The sequence below is a fragment of the Halichoerus grypus genome, chromosome 3 (assembly GCF_964656455.1).
Source record: "Halichoerus grypus chromosome 3, mHalGry1.hap1.1, whole genome shotgun sequence".
NCBI classification, from domain to species: domain Eukaryota; kingdom Metazoa; phylum Chordata; class Mammalia; order Carnivora; family Phocidae; genus Halichoerus; species Halichoerus grypus.
Window position 1 is genome coordinate 67334616 of NC_135714.1, and position 23168 is coordinate 67357783.

Here is a 23168-nt window from a genome sequence, read left to right on the forward strand (position 1 = left end):
GAGAAAGAAGCAAACCAAAAAACAGACTCTTAATGACAGATAACAAACTGGTGGTTTCCAGAGGGGAGGTGGGTGGGGGGATGGGTGAAATAGGTGATGGGGATTAAGGAGTGCACTTCTCGTGATGAGCACTGGGTGATGTGTGGAAGTGTTGAATCACTAAATTATACACCTGAAAGTAATATTACAGTGTATGTTAACTAACTGGAATTTAAATAAAAAAACTTAAAAAAATCCTTGATATCTTTTAATGTTAGATTTATGATGGTTTCATAAAATGAATTACAATGTATTTCCTCTTTTTTTATTCTTTGGAAGAGTTTGTTAAGATAGGTGCTATTTCTTCCCTAAATGGTAAGAAGACTTCTCTGCAAGCCATCTGAGCTTGAAGATTTCTTTATGGGAGGGCTTAAAATTATATATATCTGTGTATGTGTGTGTGTTTGTATTTAGATTGTATATTTCTTTTTGTGTCAGCTCTGGTAAGGTGTGTTTTTCTAAGATTTTATCCATTTCATTGAAATTATTAAATGTTGGCATACATATGTTTTTAATATCCTTTTAATTATCTTTACTTTCTGTATATAATATATATTACATATATTATGCCAAGAGGTATATAATGATGCCTCTTGTTTTATATATCATATGGATAATTTTTACCTTCTTTTTTCTTGATCAATCAGTCTTCCTGAGATTTATCAATTTTATTTATCTTTCATGTGTTTATTTTTCAAAAGGCTAATTTTTGGCTTGTTGATTTTCTCTATTGCAAAATATGTTTTTATTTAGTTAATTTCTGCTGTTATCTTTATTATAATTTCCTTCCTTCTATTTCCTTCATGCATAATTTGCTGCATTTAATTTTTTGAGACTCATTTAGATCATTAAATTTCACCTTTTCCAGTAAGTATAAATAAGGCTATGGTATAAGATCCCCTCTATAGGCTGTTGTAGCTATGCCCACAAGTTTTAATATATTATATTTTTTATCGGTTAAAAATATTTTCTAATTTCCATTGTAATTTCTTCTTTGACCCATCAGTTACTCGTATATATCTGGTTTGATTTCCAAACACTTGGGTTTTTAAGTTATTCTTTTGTTAATGACTTCTGCCTCAGTTTTGTTGTGTTAAAAGCTTATATTTTGAATGTTTAAAAGTCTTTGAAACGTATTGAGTCTACTTCATGGTGAACCACATGGTTGAACTCCATAAACATATTCTATGTAAGTTTGGGAAAGGATGTGTAAATCGTATTTGTTGATACAGGGCTCTTGTGCAGTTAGTTCAGGTTTGTTAATCTTGTCCAATCTTCTACCATCCTTACCGTTTTTTGTCTGTTGTGTTATCAGTTCCCGAGAACTATACTCTAGTCCCAATACAGTTATATAATATGTAATTATATGTAAATATAATATATGTTATTATATATATAAATATAGTATGATTATATTATACATAATTAATGTTTAACTATGATATTTTTTACTATAACTCCATTTTTAAAAAAAATTTATTATGTTATGTCACCATACAATACATCATTGGTTTTTGATGTGGTGGTCCACGATCCATTGTTTTCGTGTAACACCCAGTGCTCCATGCAGTACGTGCCCTCCTTAATACCCATCACCGGGCTAACCAATCCCCCCTTCCGCCTCCCCTCTAAAACCCTGTTTGTTTCTCAGAGTCCATAGTCTCCCATGGTTCATCTCTCCCTCCAATTCCCCCCCTCTTATTTTTCCCTTCCTTCTCCTAATGTCCTCCATGCTATTCCTTATGTTCCACAAATAAGTGAAACCATATGATAATTGACTTTCTCTGCTTGACTTATTTCACTTAGCATAATCTCCTCCAGTCCCATCCATGTTGATGTAAAAGTTGGGTATTCATCCTTTCTGATGGCTGAGTAATATTCCATTGTATATATGGACCACATCTTCTTTATCCATTCATCTGTTGTCCATTTCTTAGAATGAAACTTAAAGCAAATAGTGGAAAGATTAAGTTTATGTCATCATATATGCTTCCTCTTAGACCCGTGCAGTCTTCCTTAAAAATACAAATTTTAAGCAAATTTTTGATGAGGCTAGAACTACCCTCTCTAATAGAATAAGGATTTTTGTGAACTCTAGCCTAGATATCAAGCAGGTATAATTTTGCAGACAATAGTCAGAAAGCTTTGGGGTTTCTGAAGTGGCTACTTCCCAGGCATAGAGGTAAAAAAAATCATGGAGAAGGCCCATGCTTCTGGAAAGGCAGCAGAAAAGCCTGACCTGCTGGGGAGGGAGGAAATCCTTAGGTTTTCAGGTATGAATGGAACTCCAGGAATGGTCTTGGCTCTTAGAGTGATCTCCCTTCCACCTTACCCTGTAACATAGCCTCTCTCTGACAAGGTTTGGCCTCTACTACTACGCAGCTAAGTGCCTGGAAGAAAGTCTGAACTCAGTTGACTTTCAAAATACTGTGTTCATTTTTTTTTTTAAAGGAACTGAAGAAACACAGCAGGTTCCCCTACAATCAACTTCTGGCCCTTTGTCACATGGAATAGCTCTCCATCAGTGGCTGGCAGGGATCCAAAACTTGCAAGAAGGGGCAAGCAATAAAATAAAAATCACATTTTCAAAATTTCTCTTCCTTGCCACCCTGGGTCATATTTGATTAATGGACTGCATTTATTTTAAAGGTGTGATTGCACACACGTTACCTATACTGTGCTACTGTGCACTTGGCAGAGAGAAAGCTTGTTGTGAATTCTGAACCACAGCAAGGTGTTAGCACATCACTAATATGCATAGGTGCAGATATCTGTCTGTTGTTTTATAATGCTATTTCATTTATATAGTGCCGGCACTTGACGGATATAAGAGACTCCATTCCCAGCTAGAGAGATTCCTAAGTAAAACTAGCAAGTTATTGCAGAAGTAATCAGACAGAGCGAAGAAGTTCAGGTTCTTGTGTCTCTCTCTATATGAGGCCAGTTCTTGAGTTTCATTTCAAATGTCTCTCCATGTGGACTAGCTTAACTTATTCCTTTCTTCTCTCACTGACAGCAAATACACCTGTTTTTACTTTTTTTTTTCCTCCCTTAATTCTGTTTAATCTGAAAATGCAGGTTGCTGCTATTTTGGTTCCACCAGCTTGAAAGCAAGCTTAAGAAAATAAAACCTCACAGGGTATAGGACCAAGCTGCTTGTACACATTGCTGTGTATAGCAATGGGCCACCCTATGGGGGGATGGCCTATGATGAGACTCAGTGGCCTAACTGCCAAGAAGAAATGGGACATATGGAGTCATATCTATTTATCTTGAAGTCATCATTTCAGTATCCTACTCCTAACCATCTTGAAGAGGAAAAACTCAACTCCTTAGGACAGCATGCAAAACATTCAAGGCCCTTGCACATCTCTGTAGCTGCAATCTTGCACCTTCACTCCTGCACCTTCACTCCAGACACATAGAGCTCCTTGCTGCTTTCCAAAGCACTATCTTGCTCTATGCTGTTTTCCTTCTCTTTGCCATCACACATTGTCCTCCTTCAGTTTGCAACATATTTCTTCTCCTCTGCTTGGTGATTCCATCCACATCACTGCAAATGGCAAGATTCCATTCTTTTTGATTGCTGAGTAATATTCCATTGTATATGTATGCCACATCTTTTTTATCCATTCATCAGTTGATGGATATTTGGGCTCTTTCCATAATTTGGCGATGGTAGACAATGCTGCTATAAATATCGGGATACATGTACCCCTTTGAATTGGTATTTTTGTATTCTTTGGGTAATACCGAAGAGTGCAATTGCTAGATCATAAGGCAGTTCTATTTTTAACTCTTTGAGGAAACTCCATACTGTTTTCCAGAGTGGCTGCACCAGTTTGCATTCCCACCAACAGTGCAGAAGGGTTCCCCTTTCTTCACATCCTTGCCAACACCTGTTGTTTCTTGTGTTGTTGATTTTAGCCATTCTGACAGATGTGAGGTGATATCTCATTGTAGTTTTGATTTGCATTTCCCTGATGATGAGTGATGTTGAGCATCTTTTCATGTGTCTTTTCGTGTAGCATCTGCATGTCTTTGGAAAAATGTCTATTCATGTCTTCTGCCCATTTTTTAATTGGCTCATTCATTTTTTGGGTGTTGAGTTACAAAAAGTCTTCCCAGGTATTTGTTCTTCTGTGGAATCTATCATGAATCCCCACGTGGAGTTGTCCTCTATCTTTTTCATGTTTCTGTTGTACCTTGATATAATATCTATTAAAACATCACTTACATTGAAAAACAGAAAAAAAATACATGAGGAACTTTAATCCTGAGAAGTTTTGTGACTTCTTAAACCTTTGTAGCTTCTTCATGCCTATTACTTATTAATCCACTTTTCTGATAATAAATAAGAGCAAACCCCTTTAAAAATCACTTACATCATACAATAAATTCTTTATGTGTCTCTGTTTTTACTAGACTATGGTTGCCTGTGACGGAAAGGCTGTGTTTATTGTCCTTGTATCTCCAGTGCCCTAACAGAGCCTGGAAATGATAGGTTCTAAATAAATATATGTTGTATGTGTACCCTGGCTATGGGAAGAGAACACATCAGAAATATCGGATTGAGTAGTTGAGATAATGGGAGATTCCATCTGAATAGAGGAATCCCTCAGTGTCACCTGCAAGTTAGAGTCACTGTCAGTTCCTCCCTTTCCTCAAGGCAGGTGGGAATGGCTCTTCTAGGAATGAGTGTGGCAGTTCTGCTGAGGTAAGGGGTCTTAAGCTGGAGTCCCTGGCCAGGCATTGCATACCTGAAGTCTCACTAGTTACACTGGGCTCTAAAATGTGTTTATTTGGCCTATCCTATGTTTAAAACAATTAATTAGTTATCAACATTAGAAAATCTGGAGATTTCCCATAAAGATCTGAATTCCAGTCTTCTGTGAAAGCAAAAGGACTGCAGTGGCGCCACATTCTCACTATGGCAAAAGTCAGATGACATATGTTGTCCATGTGCCACAGACCTACCCCTCTCATCTCACCTGGCTATTCCACTATGTTAAATGCCATATAGGCATAGAGATTGTGTGGAGGTTTAGTCGTGTGAACTTACAAGCATTTCTGAAAGGACAGTGTCCTTAGATTTCATCATAATTCCAAGGAGGGGTATGAACCTAAGTAGGCGAAAACTAAGTAAACTTATTTGGATAAAACTGCATATAAGAGAATGCTATTGAGCCAAGAGAAGAGTACGAAGATAAAACAGACATCAAAAAGTCATAAATGAACTAGATTCATCATTTGTCAGTGACTCTGCGTGATTGGGTGGGAAATCCAGTGGGTTTTGGCTAGTGGATAGAGTTTTGTTATTGTCACACATGGCTAATATAACTGAACATACACACACCACACCCTGCAAATACATCTGCTAATAAGAAAAAGCATAGCAAATATTGGAAATGCCCCTCCAGTGATTTTAAATATTCTCAGTGAATACCTGAATAAGTGAAGATGACTAAGATTAGGATGATCCATAGAATAATTACATAACTCAAGTCTATTGTAGATAATTATCCAAATTACATATGAATCTGGAATTCCCATTTTCCCGAATTTGATCTTGGTTTCATTATGGCAATCTCTTGCTATTAATTGAGTACAATTTAATTCCACTCATCCTGTTAGTTTTATTATTATTATTAAGGACAGCATTTTATTTTATTTATTTTTTTTAAGATTTTATTTATTTATTTGACAGAGAGAGAGAGACAGCGAGAGAGGGGACATAAGCAGGGGGAGTGGGAGAGGGAGAAGCAGGCTTCCAGCTGAGCAGGGAGCCCGATGCGGGGCTCAATCCCAGGACCTTGGGATCATGACCTGAGCCGACGGCAGATGCTTAATGACTGAGCCACCTGGGTGCCCCAAGGCTGCCTTTTAAATATGAGCCTGGAATCGGCTTACTGTGTTTCATTGTTGCTTTTTAGCTTAACAGAAGAATCCCTCTTTACTTCCCATCTCTAAATTTTTTTAAGGATTAAAATCTATTATTTATTTGGAATCCACTTGATCTGCCCAGTTTTGATTTAAGTTACATAATGCAGGAAAGACACATTTTATTCTTTGTTTTCTGAGAGTTCCACTTACTAGAGATTTTGGTAAGTAAATGTCTATCATTGAATTAAAACATAGTAATGATTTAGTTAGAGATTTAAAACTTGCTTTATTCTCTACCTATAGGTAGACAAATCCTAAGTAATAAATATGAAAAGTAAATTCCATTTGAAAGAAAGGATAATTGAACACATTCTTCAGTAACTTGCCTCATTATTAGAAAATCTTTACTGATATACAATTCCTCCTTGTAACAAGGCAGGAATCATTCATGACAAAGATAAAGTTCATTTTCTTATCCATTTATAAATAATGTATGTGATCCTGTCATTATGTCATTTGTATTAGTTGAAAAAAAAGTCAGAATATAGCTAGAGATTTCTTAAGTTAGAGAAAAATTCCTGGGGGACCAAATTCAAAGGCTTAAGAAATCTTAAGTATAAAATGGAAGATGTCAACTAGTTGCTTTACCAGCAATATTTCACTTAATTTCAAACACTTAGAGCAAATAAAAAAAATCAAAAGATATTTATTGCTGGCTTGGAGTTACATAAAACAACAGCATGACTTGGATATGATATTGATTGGGTTTTCTTAGAGATATATAATCTAGTTTTATGGTGAATTTGGTAATAGAAGTTGTCAAGTGACAATGAAATGGTCTATTAATTCTTATTAAATTTACCATGCTTATCTCAGAAGATGGAGTGATAGGATATGCTATGTAATACATATTCCTTGGGGATTTATAGTGAAATAAACCAAGCAGAGAAAGACAATTATCATATGGTTTCACTCATATGTGGAACATAAGGAATAGCACGGAGGACCACAGGGGAAGGGAGGAAAAACTGAATGGGAAGAAATCAGAGAGGGAGATAAACCATGAGAGACTCTGAACTCCAGGAAACAAACTGAGGGTTACAGAAGCGAGGGGGGTGGGGGATAGGGTGACCGGGTGAAGGGTATTAAGGAGGGCACGTGTGGCGATGAGCACTGGGTGTTATATGCAACTAATGAATCGTTGAACACTACCTCAAAAACTAATGATGTACTATATGTTGGCTAAGTGAACATAATAATAATAATAAAAAGAAATCAGTATCAGATGTGGAAAACGTTGCTACTCTAACACTCTTCCCAATGAAATTGTTATTAAATTTAAGCATATTCTGCCACCAAAATTTTTAACACCTCTTTCACCTTGAAATATTGACTAAGAAATAGCAAGTGGTTTGCAGTGACCAGACATGTGCTCTGTTGTCCCGTGGTGGCACCCTCAGATACTGCTTCCACAGGCCACCTAATGGGACCCCCGAGAATTCTGTGGCAATGTTAGCTCTTGTTCATGCAAGCCACTTAATATATTTCATCAAATCCAAGACTTAATCAATTATAAGTCACACTAATATTTTATGTTCCATTAAGAAATAAAAAATGCTGTCAATTAAACTAAGACCCACCATTGCCTATAAGACATTTCTGATTTCAATCAGAGAGGTTAAGATGTGAAAAGAAAGTATGTCTTGGAATGATGAGGAAAGGTGTTCGCAACAGTCTTTGAGCTTTCTACTGCAGGGCCTCTCACTTACCCACCTGAGTCCTACAGTTTTGGACAATGGGAATATGGCCTTGTCTATTTAGAATAACTGATGATGCGAAGTGTGCTTTTCTCTGTGTTAACTATTAACATGGAAAAAATAACCTATCGGTTATTTAAAGATACATTTTTCAGTCTGAAATATTTTCCCAGAAAGGTGTTAACTAAAGTTAGGTTTATGTAATAGGATGTTTTGAACAGTAGAGCTTTCCTCCATCTGTTGTTGATTTAGACCTTGGTTGTTCAGAGGCTGTGGATCTTTTTTCAGGAGTCCTGATATGCCCCCAGAGCCCTTAGACCCTTGCATATAACTATATCCACATGGTGTACAAGAAGCTATACAGGCATGTTGTGTCTCTAAATGATGCAAAATACTGGTACTAAAAGTGTTGCATACACACCCACATGCATACACATGGAGCTCTATATCTAATGTCTAGTTGGGGAACCTTAGTCATGTGCCAGGCATTGTTTATGCATTTTATAGACATTTGATCTTAATCTCAAAATTATTCATAATGTCCTGTGAGGTAGATACTACTATTTGTAAAGTCTACTTTACAAATAAAACCGAGGACTAAGAAATTGTTACTTGTTCATGCTATGCAATTAGAAACTGGTGAAACCAAGAGTCCAGTGCAATTTTGTCACAATCCAAGATAGTTTTTCTTTTTAACCACTGGGATGCCTCTCCCAGACACATCACATTTTTATTTTTTGTACTTACTCTATTACATTGTTTTATTTATTGAGTTTTACTCACATTTGTTCCAAGAAAGCCTTCTGGTAGTGCACTTCCCCTCCTATACACACACATACATCCTACATCAAATTATATATAGATAAAAGAGAGGAAAGAGAAAGAGAGGAGGAGGTGAGCGTTTTTATGCTACCAAGTGGTTTTAACAATATACTAGAAATCAGGAGTTTTAGGTTTGATTTTTCTGCTCCTGTTTTCATTTTGGTTAATTAAGTTCTTAAGATGTTTCAGTATATCATGAAATGAACGATTCTTTGTAACAGTTTAGATAAACAGGTGTTCTACCCCATTCTCTGTTCTTTTCCTCTTTTGAATTAAATAAATGGTTTTCTTTGGAAGCAAGCAAGATGCAGACTTAGACCTATTGATCCTTTAGTGTTTTCCTAACGTCTTTATTTTATAGACTGTGCAATCAGAGATGCAGGAATCTATCCAACGTCCAATGGGTAGTATTGGATGTGAGGAAAGTGAGCGCTACTAAGTGATACAGTTTGTGAAATGTCAGGGTACAGAATTTGGATGATTCCAGGCCCAAAAAGTTAATGACAATATGCTCATCCTTTTAATGGAAACATTACTAGGAGGCTCCTGGCTACATCATCCATCATACTGCAGAAGACTTGCTGACTTATGCTTTGTGACGGGCCAGTGAGAAAAATATACAAACTCATACACCAATGTTGCAAATCAATTCTGCCGCAAAGTGGAAATAACTCTTGTACCAATATGCAGTGAGATCTGGGCGGGGGGGAATCCTTTTCTGTATTTCCAACTTGCAGATAGAAAGAGAAACCATCAATCATGCTGGAGAGCTTCCATTTCAGGGCTGTTGTTCTTAAAGACAAACCAGATGAAATCAGACAAGACCAGAATATGCAAAGGCCTTTGGATTTTTCCAGTCTTGGTGTAGGAAGAAAACAAGAAGCAAGGCATTCTCTCTTTTTCTTCTACATGTGAAACTTGAAGTCCAGCAAAGCCATGTACATAGTCTCCATTTATTGTCAAAATGACTAATTAATCACTTCACAAATGGCTATTAATCATACATTAATGAGATAATCTCTTAGCTATGGCAAATAGAGGTTCTGTGGAAATCCTTTCTCCTTGGTACCCAGAGCAAGCCAAAAGCATGCAGAACTCAATTAATCTTGGAGCAGCATGGGGTGTTTGAAACTGCTCACAGTGTGAAAAGAAGCAAATAGCAAAGACATTTAAACTGTCCATATTTCACTGTGTAAATTCAGAAGCACTTAATCATCCCCTACACATTCTTTTGTTCCCTTTCTTCCTCTGTCATGTTATAACTGTGTTTTAAGCCTCCTCTATTTCTTTTCACAAACTTGTACGCTGAAGCACAAACCAAAAAGACTGGGGCCTCTAATAAATTGATTCTCAGTCCTCTTGGATAAACAGACAATGAATAGAAACAACATGCATATAGATATGATATTCCAGCAAAAGCAATGCTTATATCTAGGTGCATAAATTAGAAATTGAATGTCATCACATTACATTAGACTTCCATTTCCATTTCCAGATTTCCGGCTGACCCAGGGAGGGAAAGCCATGAAATGTGACTCAGTTAAATTCTCCACAAACGAAGGCCTCCATTTTTTATGATTGAACGTTTTAGTTCATTCAACAGACATCTACTGAGTACTTACCCTGTTCCAGGCACTAAGGACCCAAATATGAACCAGTTTTATTTTTTCCTGTTATGGAGCTCATGGTATAGTGATAGAAATGAACTGCTGTTTGCCTAAGGGAGTAAAGGAAGCGGGAAGAAGCAGTGTGAGCGTGACTGCACAAAAGAGCATGATGTGTTAGGTGATGGTGAGTAATAAGGGAAGGCTGGATATTGGCTGTCTGGCGAGGAGGCTGAATATATGTACGGATTGATGTTGGAAAGGAGGGGGCAGCCAGACAGTGAAGGGTGTTGTCTACCATTCTAAATGCATTGGGCAGTGACTAGAAGTTTTTGCTCAAGGAACTGACATGATTTATGTCAAGACTTTGAGCCCAAAGCCACACCTAAAAAAAACTTGTGTGTCCTGGAATGGGTCTAAGCAGATTTTGCACATGGGAGGGACATGAATAACTGCTCCCATGAGGGCTGATTGCAATGAATTTATTTCATTAGCGGCCCCAATTGTTCACCCCTCCCTGGATCCACACCCTGTTCACCATGAAATTTTGCAGTGTCCTCCTTCTGTGGGCAGGGCTCCTTCCTGCTGGGTACGGTCACATGATTTATTGACATGTGGTCATTTCTGGCTCATTCTAGAAGTTTCAACTCCAATCACCTCTTTCCTTTTGCCCACTCAGGCTGAATTTGGATATCAGAGTGTGGTCAGCTGCCCAAGCTTCAGTGGGCTCTGGAGGAAAGAGGAATGTGCTCTGGGCTGTCAGTAATGGAGGATGCAGAGGGGAAATAGATATCCCAAGTCTGGTTCCAATTCTCCATCAGCAATGGCTGTCACTCATTTTGCTGTTTAATAGTCTAAGAACAAATATATTTTGCTACTGCAAAAAAAAAATTGATTTTCTTCTCAAGATCACTTAGTCTCAAGAATACTGAAGTTTACATGTTATTTCTTCTAAAACAAAAACCTTGGCTGCCTTATACTAAATAACAATTCGTCTCTTTCCTGGGCCTGGGCTACATTTACAAATTCTCTCACTTTAATTGAAAAATTTTCCTGTGAACCATATGGGACAAATGTAACCAATTAAACAGTTTCTCTGATTCTTAAAAAATGTCCTACTTAGTTGTGGAGGCGTGTTGGGTGGGGAGTATCGGTGCATCTTTTAGCCTTTCCTTATTTTCTCCTTTCCACATTTTTACTTTAAATGCAAAGGGAACACATAGAAAGGGCTTTTCCATATATTTTTTTTAAAACTAACTTAAAAGGTATAGTTTATGTACAATAAAATGCACTCATTTTAAATGGTCATTTGATGAGTTTTGAAAATGATTCATCCATATAACCAACATCACAATCATATAGAATACTTCAATCACTGGAAAAGTTCCCTTGTGCCCCATCCCATGCAATTCCTAGCCCCAAACCCTGGCCCCAGGCACCCACTCATCTGCTGCCGGTGCAGATTAGATTTATATTTTCTAGCATCTCATTAAATGGAAGCCTATAATAACAAATACTTGCATCTGATATTCTTTTTGTTCAGCATAATGATTTTGAGATACTGTATAAGTCCATTTTTTTTGTAGTTGCTGATTAGTATTCATTTTTTATATGTACAGTAATTTGTTCATTCACCTGTCCATGGATATTTAGGCTGTTTCCAGTTTGGAGCTATTGTGAATATGGCTCCTATGGATATTTAGATGCAAGTGTTTGTGTGAATGTTTGTTTTCATTTTACTTGAGTAAATACCAAAGAGTAGAATTGCTGGGTCACATGGTAAGTGTATGTCTAACTTTATAAGAAACTGCCCAATTGTTTTCAAAGTGGCTGTACAGTTTTACATTCTTATCAGCAGTGTGTAAGAATTTGTTTCTCCACACCCCCACCAATATTTGGTATAGCCAATCTGTTTAATGTTAGCTATTCTTGAAGCTATGTGCTAGGATCTCATTGCATCTGAAATTCCCTAATGACTAATGATGTCGAACCTATTTTTACGCACTTATTTGCAATTTGCATATCATCTTGGTGAAATGTCTGTTAAAATATTTTCCTATTTTAAAAAGTCAGGTTGTTTGCTTATTGTTGTTCTTATCTTAACAGGTCTTTGCCTATTCTGGAAATGAGAAGATATCCTTTATCAAATACATGTTTTGCTAATATTGTTTCATGGTCTGTGGCTTGTTTTCTATTAACAGTGTCTTTTAGAAAGAAAAGTTTAGGGATGTCTGGGTGGCTCAGTCAGTTAAGGGTCTGCTTTTGGCTCAGGTCATGATCCCAGGGTGCTAGGATCGAGTCCCAAATTGGGCTCCTTGCTCAGCAGGGAGCCTGCTTCTCCCACTGCCTGCAGCTTCCCCTGCTTGTGCCCTCTCTCTCTCACCAATAAATAAATAAAATCTTAAAAAAAAAAAAGAAAGAAAGAAAAGTTTATTTCTGATGAAATCCAACTGATTAATTTTTCTTATAGTTTGTCTTTTGTATCTTAAGATATCTTTATCTAACCCCAAATCATAAATGTGTTTTCTTATTTTTTCTAGAAATTTTATAGTTTCATACCTAACATTTAGGTTTATGATTCATTTTGAATGAACTTTTGTATATGGTGTGAGGTGTGAGTCAAAGATCATATTTTTTGGTATATAACTATCCAATTGTTTCAGCACCATTTATTGAAAAGAATGCCTTTTTTTTTTTTTAAGGAGTGTCCTTTCTGATCTAATTACATTGACATTTTTGTTACAAAACCATATATATGAGTGGGTTCAATTCTGGACACCCTATTCCATATCATTAATTTTTTTTATCTATTCTTACTCCAATGCTGTTGTTTTAGAGTATGTCTTAAAATAAGTCCTCCAGGGGCACCTGGGTGGCTCAGTCATTAAGCCTCTGCCTTCAGCTCAGGTCATGATCCCAGGGTCCCAGGATTGAGCCCTGCGTCGGGCTCCCTGCTCAGCAGGAAGCCTGCTTCTCCCTCTCCCACTCCCCCTGCTTGTGTTCCCTCTCTCGCTGTGTCTCTCTCTGTCCAATAAATAAATAAAATCTTAAAAAAAAATCAGTCCTCCAACTTTATTCTTCATTCTTAAAATTGGTTTAACTTTTCCAAGTAATTTGTATTCCCATATATTTATTAGAGTTAACTTGTCAGTTCAACCAAAAAAAAAACCAAAAACCAGAAAATAAAAAAAAACTGAGGGGCGCCTGGGTGGCTCAGTTGGTTGGGCGACTGCCTTCGGCTCAGGTCATGATCCTGGAGTCTCGGGATCGAGTCCCACATCAGGCTCCCTGCTCAACAGGGAGTCTGCTTCTCCCTCTGACCCTCCTCCCTCTCATGCTCTCTGTCTCTCATTGTCTCTCTCACAAATAAATAAAATCTTAAAAAAAAAAATTAAAAAAAAAAAACAAAAAAAAACCTGAGATTTTTATTTGTATTCCATTGAATCTCCAGATCAATCTGAGAATTAGCACTTTAACAATATTTGGACTTCTGTCCATTAGCAAAATATATCTCCATTTACCTAGGACTTGTTAAATTTCCCTCAGTAATGTTTTATAGTTTTCAGTATTTCTGACATTATATATCTCTACATATTTCATGTTTATGATGCTATTTAAATGATATTGTATTTTAATTTCTAATTGTTAATATATAAAATATAACTGCTTTAAAACTTTTCTTTATGGGGAGCCTGGGTGGCTTAGTCAGTTAAGCATCTGACTCTTGGTTTTGGGTTAGGTCATGATCTCAGGGTCATGAGATGAGCCCTGTGCCTGTCTCCATGCTCAGTGCAGAGTCTGCTTTAGATTCTTCCCCCACCCCTTGCCCCCTGCTCCTCCCTTCCCCACTCACCCTATCTCTAAAAATAAATAAATAAATAAAATATTTTTTTAAAGTTTTTTTTTATTAACAAACTTGATTTGTTAGAATAGTTTTAGACTTACAGAAAAATTGAACAAATAGTACAGAGAGATCTTATATATAACACTACCCCTCCCCCAATAGTTTCCTATTATTAGCATCTTATATTCATATGGTACATTTGTTATCGTTAATGAACCAATATTGATACATTATTATTCATCAAAATCACTAGTTTATTCAGATTTCTTGGTTTTTACATAATGTTCTCTTTTCTGTTCCAGGATCTATCTAGTATACCACATTGCATTTACTTGTCATGTCTCAGGCTCCTCTTAGCTATGACAGTTTCTTGGACTTTCCTCATTTTTGATGACCTTCACACTTTTGAGGAGTACTGGTTGAATATATTGTAGGATGCCTCTCTATTAGAATTTGCCGATGACTTTTATCATGATTAGACTGAGGTTATGGGTTTTAGAGAGGAAGACCACAATGGTAAGGTGCCATTTTCATCACATCATATTGTTAAAATCAGAAACAAATGGAGATCGGCCTTGAAAATTCCTTGAGCAGGCAAAACTAGTTTAGTCATACAAACAAAACTTAATTTAGCTTATTTTGCAAAACTAACTTGACCTGGGTCATTTCTTGCTTGTGCTTCTGAAAAACCTAAGCAAAACTTGAACTGTTTCCCAATGTTGATATGAGGTAACCACTCACCAATTCCTTATCATTTAAGAAAACTCTAATATTAACCAATCCCTGTGAAGAATAAACCGTCATTGCCTTCCCACTATATAAAGGTGCTTTATAACAGTATAACCCTGAGCCTCGTTCCATGTTTTGGTTTGATTGCTCCCAATTTGCAAACTGTCTTTTTGGTGTGTGCACAATAAACTTTTACTAATTACTAATTTGGTGTTTCATTGGTTTTACTTTGGATATTTCTGAACTTTTGACAATATCAAGGGTACGTATTGTGAATGTGACTTATGACTATTGATGTTGACCTTGATCACCTGGCTGAAATACTGTTCGTCAGTTTTTTCCACTGTAAAATTACTAGTTTTTTAAAAACCCTTTTCTATAATCTATCTACTCCTGGGAAGGAAGTCACTATGCATATCACGTACTTAAGTGGTGGGGAGATATGGTGCCCCTACTTTAGGGTAGAGTCTCTGCATAATTTATTTGGAATGCTTTTCTAGGGGAGACTTGTCTCTTCTTCCCACTTATTAATTTATTCAATCATTTATGTTACTATAGACTCATGGGTATTTATTTTATGTTTTGACTTATAATCCAACACTATTTTATTCATTTCTTTGCTTAATTTGTTCCAGTTTTGGCCATTGGGAGCTCTTTTAGTTGGTTCCTGTGGCTCTTTGACACAAACTGATCAATTTTTTTTTAAGATTTTTTTATTCATTTATTTGACAAAGAGAGAGAGAGCACAAGCAGGGGGAGCTGCAGGCAGAAGGAGAAGCAGGCTCCCCTCAGAGCAGGGAGCCCGATGCGGGGCTCCATCCTAGGACGCTGGAATCATGACCCAAGCCGAAGGCAGTTGCTCAACCAACTGAGCCACCCAGGCGCCCCAAACTCATCAATTTTTTTTGTTTTTGAGCACCTTCTTATTTTCTGACCCTACAAGACACTCAAGGCTCATCTTGTATATTTGTTGTCCCAGTCCTAGAATCAGCCATTGGGCCAAGGAGCACAGATTCTTTTCTTTTCTTTTTTTTTTAAATAATATTAGAAACCAAAATCTGGGTTCCAAGTGTGCTTGTTGCTACTGGGGTGTTGTTTCTTTTTGATCCTCTCAGCTAATACAGCAAAAAATACATGTGCAAATATTTCTCAATGCAACAATCCCAATATTAAGTTAAATATGAATCTTACTCATGTCTCCAACTCTAATCCATCAGCACACCCTTTCATTCTGGCCTCCCCCCTTGCTTATCTGTAAATTCCCATGCCAACAGTGAAAAACCTGGAGTACACCATGTTTTATCCGTTTTGTTCAATTCCAGTGTATATGTATAGCAGTATCAGGACTGTTAACCCATACCTCTGTGGGAAACAGCTTTATCAAGTAAGTTACATTTATGTGCAGTTTCATTTGCCTGTAGTTTTACAGATTCCATTCATTTCCAAAGTTAAAGTCAGCACCTTGTCCCCCAACTTATTTCATACAGTTAGATGCTCTTGTCACAATCTTTATCCTTTCTTGGGATCCTCTGACCTCTTAAATGACTTTTTAAAATTTAATCGCTTCTCGGCCTTTTGGCTAAGATCAAGTGTAAAATTTATATACATTAAAGTTCACTTTTTGTACTGTAGCATACTATAGGTTTTGACAGATGCATAATGTCATGTATCACCATTACAGTGCCATACAGAATAGTTTCACAACCCTAAAAATCCCCTGTACTTCACATATTCACTCCTCCCCTATTTTACCTCCTCTTGGCAGCCACTGATACTGTTACTGTCTCTATGGTTTTGGCTTTTCCAGAAAGTCATGTAATGGGAATCATACTATATGTAGCCTTTTCCAATTGACTTCTTTCAATTAGCAATATGCATTTAAGGCTCCTTGATGATTTTTTGTGGCTTGATAGTTCATTTCTTCTTATCACTGAATAATATTCCATTGTATCAATGTGCCACAGTTTGTTTATCCATTTACTATTGAAGGACATTTTGGTGGCATAAAGCTGCTATAAACATTCACGTGCAGGTTTTTCTGTAGACATATGTTTTCAACTCATTTTGGGTAAATACTTAGGAACATGATTGTTGGATTGTATGACTAGACTGTATTTAGCTTTGTAAGAAAATGTCAAAATGTCTTTTGAAATGGCTGTACTATTTTGCATTTCCATCAACAATGAATGAAAATTCCTCTTGCTCCACAGCCTGTCAATATTTGGTATTGTTAGTTTTTTGGATTTTGGCCATTTTAATGAGTATGTAATGGTATCTCATTGTTTCAATTTACAATTCCTTCATGATATATGATATTCAGCATTTTTCCTTTTTTAAAATTTTTTTATTCTTTTAATTTAAATTCAATTAATTAACATATAATGTATTTTTTGTTTCAGGGGTACAGGTCTGTGATTCGTCAGTCTTATATAATACCCAGTGCTCATTACATCACATACACCTCCCTCCCTGCAATGTCTATCACCCAATTACCCCATCCCTCCACCCTCCTCCCCTCCAGCAACCCTCAGTTTGTTTCCTGAGATTAAGAGTCTCTTATGGTTTGTCTCCCTCTCTGGTTTCATCTTGTTCTATTTTTTCCTCTCTTCCCCTATGATCCTCTGCCTTGTTTCTTAAATTCCACATATCAGTGAGATCATATGGTAATTGTCTTTCTCTGATTGACTTATTTTGCTTAGCATAATACCCTCTAGTTACAATCACGTCGTTGCAAGTGACAAGATTTCATTTTTTATGACTGTGTAATATTCCATTGTGTATATATATCACATCTTTATCTATTCATCTGTCGATGGACATCCGGTTGAGCATTTTTTCATATGCTTATTTTCTACCCATATATCTTCTTTGGAGCTGTGTCATTCAGACTTTTTACTCATTTTTTAATTGGGTTATTTTCTTATTGTTTAGTTTTAAGAATTGTTTATATATTTTGGAAACAAGTCCTCTATTAAATGTGTGTTTTGTTAATATTTTCTCCCAGTCTGTAGTTAGTTTTTTTTATTCTCTTAACAGTGTTTTTTGCAGAACAGATATTTTTAATTTTAATAAAGTCCAACTTTTTCTCTCATGGATTGTTCCTCTGATATTGCATCTTAAAAGTTCTTCACCAAACCCAAGATCACCTAAATTTTTTCCTATGATATCTTTTAGAAGTTTTGTAGTTTTGTGTTTTGCTTTTAGGTCTCTGATCCATTTTGAGTTAATTTTTGTGAAAAGTGTAAGGTTTGTGTCTATATTCATTATTTTTCATATAGACATTCAATTGTTCCATCACCATTTGTTGAAAAACATTTTTTCATTGAATTGACTTTTCTCCTTTGTTAAAGATCAGTTGACTCTATTTGTGTCTTTCTGGGATTTTTATTCTGTTCTGTTGATCTATATGTCTCCTGTCCTCCCAGTACCATGCTGTCCTGATTACTATAGCTCTACAGTAGGTCTGGAAGTTGGGTAATGTTAGTCCTACAACTTTGTCTTCCTCTTTAGTATTATATTGACTATTCTGGGTCTTTTGGCTTTCCATATATACAGTTAGAATCAGTTTGTCAGTATCCACAAAATAACTTACTGGAATTTTGATTGAGATTTCAGTGACTATAGATCAATGGGGGAATTAATGACATCTTGACAATATTGGGTCTTTCAATCCATGAACATGGAACATATCTCCATTTATTAAAAGGTTCTTTGATTTCTCTCATTATAACTTCCCACATATAGATTCTTTACACATTTTAAAAGAATTATCCCTAAGTACTTCGTATTTTGTTAGATTTATATGTATTTTAAATTAAACCAGAGCCTTGGACAAAGCACTTGACTAAAAGTTGTATTCTTGTCAATGAAACAAGGGGAGCAAGGCTTGTGTCAAGGAGAGTTGACCTAAGAAGTACAGGGACTATTCTCCATGCCTAAAGCTGATAGCATATGGAGTAAGAGTTGAAGAGTTGGGGGCAAAGAAGATTGCTTTATGGAAGTGGATCCAGTTGTGTCATTTATGTCCAAAATTAACTTACAGCTAGCCTCATCAGTCAACTAGCATCATATCATACAAGGTCATGATAAAGTAGTAAGGACTTATGTGTCTGAAAAGTACTTAGGATCTGTTAATCAGTTGGGGTGATCATTTACAGATCGAGTAATTGTTCCCCATTCTCTATAAATCATGTAGTCTCCTTTTTTATACCATTTGAACACATTTTGTCAAATATAACCTTTTAAACATTAAGCTTCTGAGCTGCTTAGGAATCATCATACATGTGCACACTGTCCTTTCCTTCTTAAGAGCTTCTGATATCTTCCTACTTCAAAGAAAACTTTCTGGGTCCTTTGGAAAGTAGAAAATTTTCTTTGACTCCATTCCTTCCATAATTTTATATTTAACCACCCCCTTTGCAATAAACATATTTCTATCTCCACATACATACATATTTATTGAAAGTTTATTTCACTGCTTGGGTCTTTGGCTGCTATTTTTTATCACATATTGTCACATCTTAAAGGGCAGATTTAATAGAGAAATACAATGAAGCAGGCATTGAATAAATTATTTGATGCAATAATGACTGTGTATGGAGGGCTAGGCCAACAGGCTTAATGCCAACAAAATGATGCCAATGTCAGCATAACAACATCAACTCCAACACAACGCTATTGATATCAGCATTTTAGTATTTGAGTAATATCGTTGGCACTAGTGGAGAATGGACCTAATATAGGCTATTAGACCCTTGCTGGCTCAGAGTCACTCATCGCATGCCTTCTGGGGGTCAGAACATGTGGCACAATTCATAAGTGGGAGATAAACGGGCACTTCAACACTATTTGATGGCATCCATATTCTATACCTTTTCTTGCTAGCAGGTATTTTAAAATGTACTTACTTTCAATTTAATAAAATAATATGGCAAAATGTGTAATGGAAAGACTGAATTTCTTTTGTTATTTTAATCCACATGTGCTTTCTAGATTTGGAGAGCTGAGAAGTCTTGGAATAAGGAGTATAATTCTAAGCATTGCTACCAGTAGGTTAACACCTTTTCCATGTGCATAGTGAGATGCCAGCCTTGGCCTGATTCCCAGACTTTACTGACCTTCTTGCCACACATCATGAGGACACTTGATCTTCACTTGCAAGCTAGACCTCTTCTCAAGCTTTAGGTCAAGTCCTAAAACTTTTCAGTTTTCCCAGAGAATCAGATAAAGATAGAGAAGCTGGGACTCAAGCAAGACAAGAAACAAAGAATCCCACCTAGCTGTAGATACTACAACCTTGTTCTATGGGCAAAGATTATGCTAATGGAGAGCTCTGAGCCTTTGGGGAGGTAAATGCTCCATTAGGAGTGTTTCCCTAATGATGTTTTTCATTCCTTAATCTGCTGAATTTCAAAAGTAATTGCCATTTTTCCCAAGACCTAGATTTTTATCTCTGTATCCAAGGTTTTGCCTGAGAGAATTTCCCCAACTACCTACTTGTTCTGATCTAGGAATAGTGTCAGGTCTTGGATATTATCACCAAGCATCACTTAACTTTTCAAAGACAATGATACCCTTGTTTAAAATATCATTAAAAATATTTCAGTTCTGGACTATCATGTATTATTTTATCTCATAAACAGTGAATATTGTATTTTATTTGCCCCACATATCTGAATCACCTTCATTCCACTTTTATTTATGCTCTACAGATATCTTAGAGAGTTTTATGTGTTTCTATCACTGCATTAGGCACTAGAGATTTAACCGTGAGAAAAAAGACATGACCTTGGTGTTCCACTACCAGTTAGAATGTAGAAAGATGCAAAAGACTTCTACTCTCATGGTAACAAGAATCCCATAGAGAGAAAAACTATTTTTTTTTCCTATGGGCTAGAAAAGAGCAGTAGTCACTGGAAGCCCTGATAAAGTGAATTTCAGAAGGAAATGAGATTTTCACAGGTGAGCAGAAAACTTTGGTTTAGCTTCTAGACCAGGGGGTAGTTTTCTGGTCTGGGTGGGGTGAACAGAAGAACCAGCGTGACACAGATAAAGACTCTGCAGGGATGAAGAGAAATTAGCTGAGCCTTCAACAAAAAAGTAGGCCAGGGAAACAGACTGGAAGCTGAAAGGGTCACAGATATAACAACAACAAAATTACTTAGCCTGAAAATTTTCTTCGCACTATATGTTTTGCCAAGAAAGTGGCAGTGAGTTAAGATCTGGAAAACAGAGAGAAATTGCAGATGTCTGTACATTTTTAGGGTTTGAATTCAAGGGCACTGCTTAAGTTGAATCAAAGAAAATACCGAAAATATCTGAAACTAAAGCCCAACTTCATTCCAGCTAAAATATTGACAAGATGAAAAAGTTAATTTTGCTTCAGAAGGTTAGAAGTTGGGCTAATCATAGATGAACTCAATCTAATGAGAGTTGAAGTCCAGTTCTAAATCAACTTGATTCTAGCTACAGAGAAAAAGGCTTACAAACTGTAAAGTAAGCAAAATAAAGGCAAAAAAATTTCATTATCCATTGTTTTATGTTTTTAAAATTACAAGATATATGAAAAAGAAAATATAACCCATAATCAAAAGCAAATATGTTTAACTGAAGAAGACCTATAAGATGGCCAAGTTATCTGAATTGGAAGAATAGACCTTAAAACAACTATTATAATATTAAAGCATTTACAGAGAAAAGAGGGGTGTATGGTCAAAATATGAGATACTTCAGGAGAGAAATGGACGTTCCCATAAAGAAATAAATGGAAATGCTAGAAGTGAAAAATAAAAATATCTGAAATCAACATTTTTATTGGATGGAATTTACATTGAATTGGACAGGAGAAGAAAAAAGCAATACTGAACTTTAGGATATATTAATAAAAAATATCTAATTTAAATAGTAAGAAAAAAGTGAAAACAAACATAGGCAAACAAATCTTTGGGGTTAATATAAGCAGTCTTTGGAATCCTGTAAAGAGAAGAAAGAAAAAATGGGGCAAAAAATCACTTGAAGAAATAACAGCTGAAAATTCTTCAAATATGATGGAAAGTAATAATAACATTGATTAATAACCCAACAAATCTCAAGTGGGATAAATATCAAGAGAACCATACTGAGGCACATCATAACCATAGTTGAAAACCAAAAATAAAGAAAAACTCTTAAAGCAATGGGAGAAAAAAGACATTATATAGAGGGTAGCAATCATAAAGGTAATGGCTTGCTTTTCCTCAGAAACAATGCAAGCCAGAAAATACTGAAGTAGCACATTAAATATTAAACATGCCTCATTTATTTCTTATTTTAAAATTCGTTAAATGATAATTGACTATCTAAAAGCAAAAATAATAAAATGTATTGTAGGGTTTGTAATATATGTAGAAACAAAAAGTCTTTAAATTTAATAGAAGTTTTTGATGTGGTTGAGTTTAAGTCTACCATCTTGCAATTTGTTTTCTGTTGCTTTATTATTCTTTTATTTTCTTCTTTGGACTAAGGCAATATATTTTTAATATTCCATTTTATCTTTTCTAGCTATACTTCTTTGTATTATTTTCTGTGTCTCCTCTAGGTATTAAAAAATGTATTCTAAACCTTTTACAACTTAATTTGAATTACTTTTATGCCACTTTACATGTTATGTACAAAGCCTAAAGTAATATTGTTCTGTTTACCTCATTCTGCTTTAGAGAAGGGCCAATTAAAAGGCAGAGATCATTAGCTTGAACAAGAGAGTAAGATCCAAATATATGCTGTTTATAAGATATTCAATATAAATATAAAGATACAGATAAGTTAAAAGACACAGATGGAAAAAAATGTACCATGCACATAAGGAATAGCACAGGGGGCCATAGGGGAAGGGAGGGAAAACTGAATGGGAAGAAATCAGAGAGGGAGACAAACCGTTAGAGACTCTGGACTCCGGGAAACAAACTGAGGGTTACAGAAGGGGGGATTGGAGGGGATGGGGTAGCTGGGTGATGGGTATTAAGGAGGGCATGTGTTATGATGAGCACCGGGTGTCGTTGAATACTACATCAAAAACTAATGATGTACTATACGTTGGCTAACTGAACATAATAAAAAAATATACCATGCATATACTAATTGTATGATAGCTGCATTGATATCATTTAACATAGAAAAGGAGCATTAACTGTGATAAATAAGGGCATTTTATAATAAAAGTTCAACTTATTAAGAACTAATAGCAGAGCTTCAAAATATGTGAAGCAATATTTCAAAGAACTAGATGGAAAAATAGGCAAATATTTTTCAGACACTGATAGGACAAATAGACCTAAAAAATCCATAAGGACACAGAAGACATGACCAACACTATCAACCAACTTGACCTAATGGATATCTATAGACCACTCCATCCAACAATAGCAGAATGCACATTCTTTCACATGGGACCATATGCTGGGGTCTAAAGGATGTTTTCAATAAATTTAAGAAAATTTAAATCATACAGAGTAT

General features: G+C 36.0%; 1 pseudogene; it reads left to right on the top strand.

Annotated features, from left to right (window-relative positions):
- Nucleotides 1-16237: 16237 nt before the first annotated feature.
- On the top strand, nt 16238-16376 carry LOC118554041 (U2 spliceosomal RNA; annotated as a pseudogene).
- Nucleotides 16377-23168: the final 6792 nt, after the last annotated feature.